Source organism: Peromyscus californicus, unplaced genomic scaffold, assembly GCF_007827085.1.
Source record: "Peromyscus californicus insignis strain IS unplaced genomic scaffold, ASM782708v3 Scaffold_12__1_contigs__length_115047231, whole genome shotgun sequence".
NCBI lineage: Eukaryota > Metazoa > Chordata > Mammalia > Rodentia > Cricetidae > Peromyscus > Peromyscus californicus.
The window spans coordinates 56,262,341-56,274,900 of NW_026294413.1; the positions used below are offsets into that span (position 1 = coordinate 56,262,341).

Genomic DNA, 12,560 nt, shown 5'->3' on the forward strand with positions numbered 1-12,560 from the left:
TGTTTAGTGTCTAGCTGGAGGAAAGGGCAGGGGTGGGTGTGGAGTGATGAAGAGCAAGAACTTGGAGTGAAAACTGGATCGAAATCCCAGGCCACTTCTCCTAACGTAAACCCATGGACAGATCACTGAGCCTTTTCAAAAATCTCAGTTTTTCCTATCTAGGAAACACAAATAACGCTGTCTGCCTTGCAGGCCTGAATGAGATCAAATGAGTTGGTGCATGCAAAGCATTTGGCACAATGTGAAACACAGGCCAAATTATAATGACTTGTGTCCCGTTCGCCTCCCTCCTGCCTCCATTTCCCAGTTACTGAGATGGATGGCATTATCCATTGCAATTCTACCAGGATCTAAACTCTGGAGAAGGTTCTAGAAAGGGAGATGTTAGCACTAATAATCACGGTAACTGGAAGGCCTAGCCATACCACTGCTCTCAGAGGACTGCAGAATGGCAGCTAATACATATTGCAAGCCAGGCACAAAAGCCATGGAATTTAATGCTATTTTATATATATATATATATATATATATATATATATATATATATATATATATATATATATATATCCTGCTACTTAGATTGTGAAAGAAGTTCGAAGGCAGAGCTGAGCAAAGAGGTGGAAGAGAGCATGCCTGGCCACACCTACCACCCTCGGACTTGACCCAGGAAGAAGAGTGTCCCGGATGGAACACTGCTTCTCAACTCATGTGGCTGTGCACAGCAGTTTTCTGCGGCTCTTTGGAGAAAGAGACTTGTTATGTACATGCTCATGAATATGTATAGATCTCTCCAGGAAGGGCATTGAGTAATCTCACGAGCCGTGCTTCCGAATGACTCTTTCTGCCTATGGCCCCACTGCAATCTCTGGATAGTCACCGGTAATTGTCCTGCCACGCCTTCCCAACTTATTAAATGACAGAGGAGGTCGGAGGAACCCGACCTTGCTTATATCTTAATATGAAATAATTCACTGCTACTTAAAAACGCTTTTTATTATGAAATAATTTCAAGCAAATAAAACGACAGACCAGCATAATAAAATTTGGGACCCCATCATTCAACTTCAAACCCTGTTCAAATGTTGCTGCTCTCGTCTATACCGTGGTCACCTCCCCATTCCCTATATCAGGAAAAACTAAAGTATTCAAGGTGTGAGGGTGTCAAGGTAAAACTTCACTGCATAATCCGTTCTCTTCTCATGAGATAGAATATTTTATCCCTTCAGAAAATGATTTCATATCACTTCCCAGTCAGGTATAATTCCAAGCAATAATCATCTCTCCCTTTGTTTTCTTTTGCCCTGAACAGAATTTCAGGGATGTGTGTGTGTGTGTGTGTGTGTGTGTGTGTGTGTGTGTGTGTGTGTATGTGTGTGCGCACGCATGTGTGTGTCTGCATCTGCATGTGTGTGCGCACGCATGTGTGTGTCTGCATGTGCATGTGTGTGTGCACACATGTGTGTGTCTGCATGTGCATGTGTGTGTGCACATGCACATGTGTGTTCCTTTGTATGTGAATGCATATGTAGGCCAGAGGTCAACCATGGGTGGCGTTTCTCAAGTGATAGCCACCTCATCTTTTCTTCATCTTTCCCTGGTCTAGAGCTCAACAATTAGATGAGGCTAGCTCAACAGCACCCCTAGGGACCTTCCTTGTTACCACCTTCCCATTTCTGGAATTATAAGCACATGCCATTACATGTAGCTTCTTTAAAATGTAGCTTCAAACTCAGGTCCTTGTGCCTCCGGCCAAGCATTTTACTGACTGAGCTATCAGCCAACTGGATGGCTTTTAACATTTTGTAAGACTTATAATTTAATAGGTTTAAAAGAATCCCCAGGACCCATGGCTCCACAAATCACTTAGTGTAGCCACCCTCTGTGGGCCTGATGTAGCCTATATGAAAATTTTACATGGATGTCAATGAGTTTCAATCGTTCAACTCCACAGATAATCACTGAGCTCCAACTACACATCAGGAGTCATGACAGGCCCTGGGGACTCAGAGAACAAACTTAAAGGAAGCTTGGTTGTCATTCAGAAAATTATCGCCCATATAATTGCGCACAATTCAGGGATGCAGCCTATCCAGCCTTAGGTCTGTTTTCAATTGTCTGTGTTAACATGTGAACGTCTGAGAAAAGCCCTTCTAGATAGTTCATATCCAGTGGTGGCGACTGCAAAACAGACATCCACTACTCTTGGCCAAGTGCACCAGGCATGAGTGCTTTTCAGAGGGATTTCAGTGAGTGATTTCAAGACCATGCTCCAGTCAAAGAAAGAAAGAGACTTCATTGTCACAGGATTAGGGAGTGTGGGGGTTAAAGAACATTGCCTATGTACATGCTACCTCTGAACATAGTAGGATCGGGGGGAGAGACATCAGGCCACCGTGTGCACAAAATATATCTTCAAACACAAAACAAAAATGAAAGAGAGAGCTTCAGGCATCACTCCTGAACAAGCCAGCCTGTGAACAACAAGGGGAACCCCAGCCCCATCAAAGGATGACGCGGCTGTGAGGGCCAGTCACTCAGGAAGCGCTTGATTCATTCCACAAGCTCGTCACACTGTCCGTCCACACTCCTTGTGCATCCATGCCACAAAATGTAGAGTTGTCTCCGGCCAGAAGATTTCATCATAGTCATTTTTGGGTGGAGTGAGACTCAGTTCCAAGTGAACATTTCCCAAATGATATACCCTGGTGGCTCACATGCACTTCATTATTTTCTATTAACAATGGAAATAAATTTTAATCTTTTGCTGGCTAGTGCTGGCCTCTCGTGACAGCAAGGGAATTAACCTGAATTATTTCAGTGTCTGCAAAATTTATTACAAGATTTTAAATTATGTCCAAATGTATGTGTGTATGTGTGTGCATGCACACACGTATGCATGAGTCTGTGTGTGTGTGCGTGTGTCAAGTTCTATTTTTCATATTAAAATATCTTAGGCTGTGAGGTACCTAGGGAAGCTTGCCAATTAAGCTAAATTTGCAAAAATTAGTGGGTTTGATTCACAAATTCCACCACATGAAATCAGACGTGAGTTGTTGATCCTATCTATGGAAACCTGTGCTTAAACACTGACTTTTACACATATTCTCTCTACTACTTGAAGAATAAACTACATAATGGATGGGAAGATCCATTTGGTTCAGTCAAGGCTTCAGGTTTAACTTCCTTCTCTGTTCTCTGATGGATGATGACAACACCGATATTATTCCATTCCAAGGAGTAAGGATTTCTACATGTTTTAAGACTAAAGGAAGTAGAATGTGCATTCCAACATCATCTCACTCCCAGGCCTTCCCCTTCCACAAGCCAACTTCTTTCCCCTAGTGAGTATTTCCTGGGTCATGAAGGCTGACCCTTTCCATCTGGAATCAATCAGTCAACCCCTGACAACTTCCTGAAACACCTCACTCCATTTCCTGTTCTCTCCCCCTCCTCGCTTTCCCCCCGGTTTGCTTCACTCTTCAAAACTGCAGGCCACAGCAGCTTAATGTTAGAGGGTCAGACACAGCTAGACTCCAAAACACTACACAAGGACACCTTTGACCTTCAAAAATCTTTACATCTTAGCTAAACAAATCAAGGTCAACATTTCTTACCATTACCTTGTTAACTATTTGTATGCATCTTTCCCATTGACTCTTCTGGTCCTGCGACCATCCAGTCACTTGTTATTCCAAGATCATAAACCCATCTGCTTTGAAAACAGCACTTTCATTCTGGAGGAAACATGCCATGTGGAGGTCCCTCCAACCCCAAATCACCAGTGATATCACAACCATATGGACCAAGATTCCTTACAATAGCACTCCTATGCCTCATCCGCGTCTCTTGTCACCTAAACGTGACATCTCATCTTTTCTGAGGCTATTGCTCTCCTGGCATTGCCATTCGGCTGGCACAGCCCAAAAGAATGCCAATTAGGAATACAGATGTCCATAATTTGTGAGGGATGGACCCCGGTGTTTGCTGCTCATACTAGTGACAAGTTCCATTTATTTCTCTCTGGTGATGTGTCTGTATTTCAGCTCAAAGCACTCAGACCCGCACAGGTTCTTGTAGATGGTGGCCTTCCTCAGCCCAGGCACTTCAATTCAACACACAAACAGTAAGCAATTCAGCCATCTCAAGACACACTCGAGCCAAAGTTCTAGGAAAGGGCAGGTGAGATTCACAGTGTAAGTAGACTTTCCCTTCTGCTATTCCTGATTTTATTTTGATTGTCATCTCTAATTTTTGGTGAGTCAGCCCAGGAAACAGATCTAGCAGACATGTGATTATTGGGTCTCATTCTTCCTCACTTAAAAAAAAAAAAGATTTATTTGTTTTATATTTGTGTGTTGTCTGCATGTATGTGTACGCACTACGTGCATGCTCAGTGCCCACAGAGGGTGTCATGTCCCTTCAGACTGGAGTTACAGATGGTTGTGACCTGCCTTGTGGGTGCTAGGAACTGAATGCTGGTCCTCTACAAAGCAGCCAGTGCTCTTAACTACTGAGCTGTCTCTCCAGCCCACTTTTTTTTTTCTAAGACAAGGTCTCACTAAGTAGCCCTATCTGACTTGGAACCCATTGTGTCCACCAGACTGGCCTCGAATCCACAGCTATTTGCTTGCCTCTGTCTCCACGTGGCTCTATTTTAAGTCACTTAATGATAAAGCAGTGTTAGCAGAGAAAGAGAGACACAAGTAAAATACTGGTGTGGTCCCTTAAAAAGCACAAGGACAGTTGTAAGAATAGAACCTATAAGTATTCAAGCAGCTTCTTACAAAGTAAGTACACATGGAAAGCGATTGCCTTTTTCAAATTCTATTTTTTTCTCTTCTTATAACCCTTGAGATAGCCCCATGTTTCTCACCCTAATAATTTTTTTTTTCAAGACAGGGTTTTTCTGTGTAGTTTTGGTGCCTGTCCTGGATCTCACTCTGTAGACCAGGCTGGCCTTGAACTCACAGAGATCTGCCTGGCTGTGTCTCCTGAGTGCTGGGATTAAAGTTGAGCACCACCACCACCTGGCGTTCACCCTAATAATTTATACCAAGCAGGAGCTGAGTTCTTTCCAGCTCATAAAAGGCCACTGTGAGAGCGACCCTTAGTTGGCACACCCATTAACCTGCCTGCACAGTTAATTTTCCAAAAGCAGAGTGGTTTCTTTGGTATCAAAATTAAACATGTAGCAAGTAGATGTCTAAACAGACTTATCGCCCACCCTTAGGTGATTTTTTTACACCTCATACCCACACTTTTGTAACTGACTCTATTTCTCCTTCTCAAAGTCCCGATGTATGATTTTGTTGATTAACGTTAAGTTGGAGGAATGGCCTAGTCCTCTCCTGTCACCCTTTCTCACCTCATGCCCAGGTGCTCCTCCAATGGAGCCTACATGAGGATGATAAAGAGAGGAGTCAGGAAGAAAAATGGGTGCGGAGACTAAGTGATTTGCTCTTTGAAACAGACAACAATCCCATTGTTTGTAGCCGGGGAGAGAGAGTAATGACTTTGGTTAGAATGCTGCCCACCCCCGTCCCCGCCCCGCCCCCCAATCTTTAAAGCGCTTGCTCTAAAATCACGCCAGATTCTGCTACTAGCCAGGCACCGGCTCCTGCCATTTCTGGGAGGGTCATACACCTCTCAGCTCAATGTGGGGCCTCAGCAAAGCAGTAACAGGAGGCATTTATAGCTCGCTCACTGCCGAGGCCTCTCTAGTACCCATACCTAGGAACAAGCGTACATGCAGTGGAATAAAATGGTCTCAAAAATTCCCGTTGTTCTGCCAAGTATGGGGAGGTGGGGGGGGGGGGGACCTTTATGACATTTTACATCTGGAAATGGAATTAGATTCATGATGTGCTTTTCCCTTATTACTGTTCGGTTGCTCTATGTGTTATTTCAGCTTTCCCAAAGCACAACTGTATGTGGGGATTTTATATTCCACCTGTGGAAGGAGAAAAGAGACATGGAGACTGTTACAGTGAGAAAGAATCGGGGCAGACTCCTGCCCATGGGAGACAACCTAACCGGGAGCCCATGCTGTAAGGAAAAATACGCATTGTGTTTTTAAGATGCCGGCTAATTCCCATCACTGATGAGGAGAGTTCAACAAGACAATTCTGCCTGAGCCCACATTAACGCTGCCCAGCCGAACAACAAACTATTTGGCTATCACAGTTTGTTTCTCCCTACCATCTTATTCTTGGCACACAAGTTTTCAAACCAGAGTTAAAGCCTAGATTCTTCTTTGTTGGCTGCACTTTGGGGTTCCCCAAATTACCTTTAAATGCCTATCCCACAAGCATAGATTTTTTTTCATAAAAAAATAAATATTTAAGTATTCCCATGACTCTTAGAAAGAGACTTTATTTTACATTCTCTATAGGTAAAGTTTCTGGACCGTGAAGTATCAAGCTCCAAACATGAGAACACAAAACTGGTTGCCATAGAGACAGACAAGAAGGATTCTGGGATTGTTCACGCCAAGATCTGCAGCATCAATGACAAGATACTTCATAACTGACCAGACAGTGCTGTGTTTCAACTAGCCATTGAGGGTTTTATTTTATGGATGTAAGTGTTCGCCTACATATATGTGTGTGGTGTGCACCATATATATTCGGCCATCAAGTTAGCATTGAGCTTCCCAGGCACTAAATGCTTCAGGCAGCCTACATGGAGGATGGAGCAGAATAAAGAAAAGACATTGCCAGTGACAGTCCCCGTGCAGCAATAGATATTTTCATGAAGATTTCTAAAGCTTGAATTATACAAGCTTAGGTGACTGATATGATTGGCTTGTGTACGTATGTGTGCACGCACCCATGCAGGTTTTGGCGGGCAGTGAGTTCATGTGGTGTCAGGGGACTACCCCAGGTGCCTTCTGCTTTTTGAGACAGAGTCTCTCAGTGGTCTGGAGCTTCACCAAATAAGCCAGTTAACTAGCAGTGAGCTTCCGGGGACCTGCTTGCCTCTGCCTCCCATGTCACCACTGATGGGGTGAGCAGCGTGCCCAGCTTTTTATTGAACTCTTGGAATAGGATGTAGGTCCTCATGCTTGCAAGACAATTTCTTGACTAGCTGAGCTATCTCCCCAGCACTATTCTGACTTCAAAGCAAAACAAAACAAAAGCCCGGAGTCAACCTAAGCAAAGTCTTGTGCTCACCAGTCTTCTGCTGCTGTGTTTTGCCAAGCGTGGCTTCAGAATAGAACTTGTCTTTATTTTTACATCATCAAATATTTTACTTCTTTTTTTAAGCTTACTAGAAATGTTTTAGGTCACGTTTTCTTTCAAAAAAAAATCCAGTTGGATATGTAGAGAAATAAAGAGGCAGAACTTTTTTTAGCCTGCTATTCATGACATCCCTAGAGAGCCTATAGTCCATTCATCCGCTTCACAACTCTCAACTCCCTTCTTCTCGAAGGCCACAGACACTTGCCATGCCACCCTACCTCACCCTCCTCCATCAATCCCACTGCTTTTCCCCATCGAAACTGAATGCCAAGGAGGATGTTGTAGTCAAGGGCAGTATTTTACTAGCAAAAGTTTTGGGAGACCCAGGGGAGCCCTGTAATAGCATTTGATGCAGTTCTTTGTTTGACTCCACAATCCCCTCCCACCTCACTTCTCCCAAAGGACTTCAGGAGTCACCTGCTGTCCATCAAACATCAGAAGCACACAGTCTTCTCCTCCTATGCAGTTTTAAAAGCCATGCACTCCTGTTGCAGAAGCGAGAAAGCTCTGGTCTGCACGCCGGAAACTTCTGAATCTGATTGTACTAGAATGGGCACAAGGGTAGGGTTGAGTGCCTCTGAGACATGTGAGCACTCAGAATTTGTTTTCACCTGTTTGAAGTCTGGCATATCCGTTCCTAAAACTTATTTATGCGACTATCCATTTGGACATCAGTCCCCTTTCTCCCCAAAAGAACTCAAAACGCTCAGCAGTGTGAGTTAGTCAAAATTGGCATCGCCCTGATTCTTGACCTCATTTGAGATACTGAATGTCAAGGGGTGGGAAGCAAAGGCTGCTCCAGCAGCACAAAGCTTGAAGGAGCTCAGGGCACTTCGCAACAAAAGCGTTACATAGCGGGGAAGCCCCTCAGCCCCTCAGAGGTTTTCCCCAGCTCCAGAGAGATCCCTGCTGTCCCAGGGACTACCTGGCTTGCTTTATGACCAGATCATGGGCTCAGCTGCTGATCAGAGGGGCCCCAAGTCAAGTGGTTTTCATTATGTGTTTAGAACTGCGGCCTGGTAGCGCGGTGACTTTCCAATGGGATGGGCTGTGAGATCACCCAGCAGCTGGAGCGGCTCTCAGACCAAGAGGTTTTCACTGAAGAAACTTGCAGGCAGCTGGGCCTGTATTAAATTCGTCCCATTTGGAGTTAATTTAAACTCTCTTTTCCCTCTTCAACGGGTGTGAGAGAAACATTCAACGTTTTTTATTTAAGGAAAATAGATGGTAGTGCCATTAAAAAGTTTTATATAAGAGCTAGGGGTTTAAAAAAAATCATAAGGGGTTGTTGGATAGCTGTTGGCCCTGCTCCAAGACATGAGCAGCCGTGGCCTTTGCTCCTGCTTCATTCATTCAAACAGACTAATGGTGAACACCCAGCTGTGTAGACGAGGTGTTTTTGTCAGAGAAGCTAATTTCTCCATCATTCTTGTGTGGTTGAGGCCCGCTGCAATGTAAACAGGAGGACCATCACATTATCCAGCGACTCCATGGCTGTCAGTCAGTCCTTACACTGGCAAATCTGTATGCCGGAGGTTTCGTTCTCCCCGGCACCATTTATTTCTCACTTCGAAGTCTGACAGGCCTGCTATAGGCAAGCTCTTCCAAAGCATCAACCCCTCCCCCAAAGCCCCTGTAAATATCCTCAAGATCTCAACCTTATTTTGTATGAATAGATGCAATCCAAGAACCAGCGCAGCTCCTACATCTGTCCCCACCAAGCCTGTAAATAACTTTTCGTATACTAGAAACTCACGTGTCCTTCTGTAGCTAGTTACATCCTCTCTCTCTCTCTCTCTCTCTCTCTCTCTCTCTCTCTTTTCTGAGATAGGGTTTCTTTGTGTAGCTTTGATCGTCCTAGAACTAACTAACTAACAGGCTGGCCTCAAACTCACAAAGACCCTCCTGCCTCTGCCTCCGGAATGCTGCGATTAAAGGCCTGAGCCACCACTGCCTGCCTACATCTTACCTCTTAAGGTCAGAGAGGATATGACTTCTGGATGGTTCTCTGCCCAGCATAAAGATACAAATTAAAATGGACACGACCCAGAGTATTTGCTGAGCTTATAAGGCTCAGAAACACACACACACACACACACACACACACACACACACACACACACACACGGTAAAATTTGTTTTTTTGTTGTTGCTGTTCATTTATCTCATTAAGAGTCCGTTGGAACTAAAAACAAAGCATTTGGTGGAACTTAAAGGGACCGAATTGGGGGATAACTTGAAGACATCTGGAGTCTCTCTCTTTATCTTAATATTTACCCTATTATGAGCGGACTCTACATTTTGAGTTGGAGGTAGGACACATATCAAAGAGACCAACACCAGAATAGCTTAAAAGAGAAGCTGGTATTGCCCCTAGGATGGAAGACACTCCAGCCCGCTATAGAAATGGGTACCCAATCTTGAGTGACAGATCTGCTGTTATTATTGGTAAGCTCTGTAAACTATTGGGAAGAACACCCTCACTTACTGTTGTTATGCTCACTGACCACACAGCTGAGCTCCAGCAGACACCACTAAGACAACTACACTGTGCAAGCCCCCTTCCCCACAAGACCGCAGAGAAATAGACCTGGGCTCTGGAAGTCACTCATGCATTCTATTCCTGTATCCCACCAAAGGTGGCGATGGATTGTATTTGAATTGCCTATGTTAGGTCTCCAACACCTGCCTGGGACTGTTTAGGAAAACATTAAATGTTCTCTGTGATATTTGTGGATGAATAACTGACTGAATGGCGGCATGTAGGTTTTCACTATGACCTGGAGCAGACACAGCCTATCAGTGATGGAGACTTAGCAGCAATGAACCCCAAATTGTTGTCAACTTTCAACTGTGCTTTAGAATGTGCGTGCGGGAAACAGCAATGTGCCTGAAAACTTCCTTTTCCCGACTGGACATTCCTCTGACTTTAATAACTGCCTGTTCTCCATTCACATGGCAGAGAAGCAAGGGACCGGGCTCATTCTGGCTTAGCTCACATTGCACATCGGTGTTCTGCCTTTCATCGAGGGTCCCTGGACACCCAAAGTTTTCTCTTTCCACCTTTTTTTTCCTCTCTTAAAAATTCAGTGAATAGCAGGGTGTTGAGCCCTACAGAGTGCCTGATATGTACAGATGAGAAGCAGGAAATAACCAAAGCATACAAACTACATTCAAGCAGCATATGTTGGAAGGACAGAGACTAGTTTTCAGAAAATGTGGCAATGGTCAGAGGTCGTGGAAAATGGTGCTTTGGCCAAGGAAACCATAACCCTGGAGAGTCAAAAAAAAAAATGCCCCAAGAAAGTGACATGCACATGTGGTCCTGAAGGATGAGGAATCAACAGTTAGAAGGCAATGAAGGGTTCTTAGACAGAGAAGAGAGCATGTGAGAAGATGCCCAGATGGACGTGAAAGCAGCGGGTGTGTGTGTGTGTGTGTGTGTGTGTGTGTGTGTGTGTGTGTGTGTGTGTGAACAGTGGACAACAGGCAGGAGCTTCCTGAGGTGGCTGAAGTGGAAGATTTGTCTGAAGTGAAGATACTGAGGAGGGTCGCTTATCAGCCTTTCAGATCTGAATTTTGTGTTGAGAGTTAGTAGATGTCCATGCAATGTTTTAATAGATCACTTGTCATTAGAGCTGAGAGGGGATCAGACTAGAAAAGAGAGGAGGGACCTATCACAGGAGAGAGAGATGGGTTTGCCAGACAAAAGAAGGAGCGACGTCTTACCAATGAAAGAGGGGGAAATGAATCAGGGGTATATGCTGAGTTCTGTTTGAACATACATTTATTAGTCATTGATGAGAAGCCCAGGACAGTTAAAACTTTATCTATAAACCCAAAGAGGGTAAAGTCTAGGGATGTGGAGTCAGAAGTCACCTGGGAACAGATGGCATTTGCAGGCAAGAGAATGGCTGGGAGATTGAGGCAGGCCTCTTGCAGACAGAGTGCTGTAATCATGGGCTGATTTACACTGAAGATGCTGTGTGGTACTAGATGAATTCCATTTCTTTAGATCAGGAGCCTGTGGAACCCTGGGAACTGTTCTGTGGAATCTCTGTATTATCAAGAACTTTATGTAAATGCAGTTTCATGTTAGCAGAAAGGCTTTACCAGATTCTCAAAGGGATTGGAGACAAGAAAGGGTTAAGACCCATATATTTCCACAGATAACTGTCATCAATTAATTACATATCCTACGGTATTTAGGATTTGAACAGAACTGAAGAAGAGATGGGGTCAGTCACAGAAATATGTTTCATGTAATGATCTGTTCTTAGTGGTTTGCGGAGGAAGGGGAGTAAAGAGTCTAGGATCTACCAATGACAAGAGAGGAGAAAGTATTTAGCTAGTTTGTGGTTTTGTTAGAAATGCATGTGTCATGTTCAAATCTACACAAAAGCATTCTTCCATCAAATAAGTATCTGATCACTAGCAGAAGTTACTTTATTTGAGGCGACGAACCGCCACCCTTGCCACTCTGTGTGATACGTGTAATCCAGTCCTTTCTCTGGAGATCACTCTCCCACTACCATCCACGACCGTCTCTAGCTTGGTGTCACGTTTGAAATTTGATCACGCTTCTCGTGACAGCGCATAGGCAAGCCTTTCTTCATAAAAACCTCCCCCACATAAAAGAGCTTTTATTGACCTTTATTTTCTTCACAAATAAGGTAGATTCTGAGTAGATTCTAAAATTGCCAGGTCACACATCTAATGAGGTCCCAGTGTCTCAGATACATAATGAATTCTTCCAACTCAACAATAAAAAAAAAAGTCCCAGTTTCAAAATCTTCCAAAGGAGATAAACAAGTAAGTGCTAAGTACATGTCTAGGTGTTGGCATTGCTTTCCACGGTCGTGAGGGACTGGCAGATTGAAACAGCAATGAGTTACCACCCTAGTGCTTTTCAGGGAGTCATTTTAAAGATAAAACCAAGGTCTGGAGAGATGGCTTGGCAGTTTAGAGCACATGCTACTCTTGCAGAGGACCAAGTTCAGTTCCCAGCACCCACGTTGGGTAGCTCACAAGCTGTCTGTTACTCCAGCTCCAGGTGATCCAACAACCTCTTCTGGCCTTGGCACGCCCAGCACTTACATTCACACATACAATTATGTATAAAATAAATCTTTTAAAAAATAAATAAAACCGTGAGGAATTAGAGAAACTGGTGTCTTCACACATGACTGGTAGGAATCCAAACTGGTGCAGCCACTGTGAAAAAGAATTTGGCAGTTTCTCAAAAAGTTAAAGATAGAGTTACCCTGTGATCCAGAAATGCTACTCCTAGCTCTGTCCCCAAGAGAACTGAAAACATAT

General features: G+C 44.0%; 1 protein-coding gene across 1 annotated transcript in view; it reads right to left on the reverse strand.

Moving 5' to 3' along the window:
* The window catches only part of Ebf2 (EBF transcription factor 2), a 200,961-nt gene that overhangs the window by 42,834 nt on the left and 145,567 nt on the right, over positions 1 to 12,560 (reverse strand). The gene's annotated exons all lie outside the window — the stretch shown is intronic.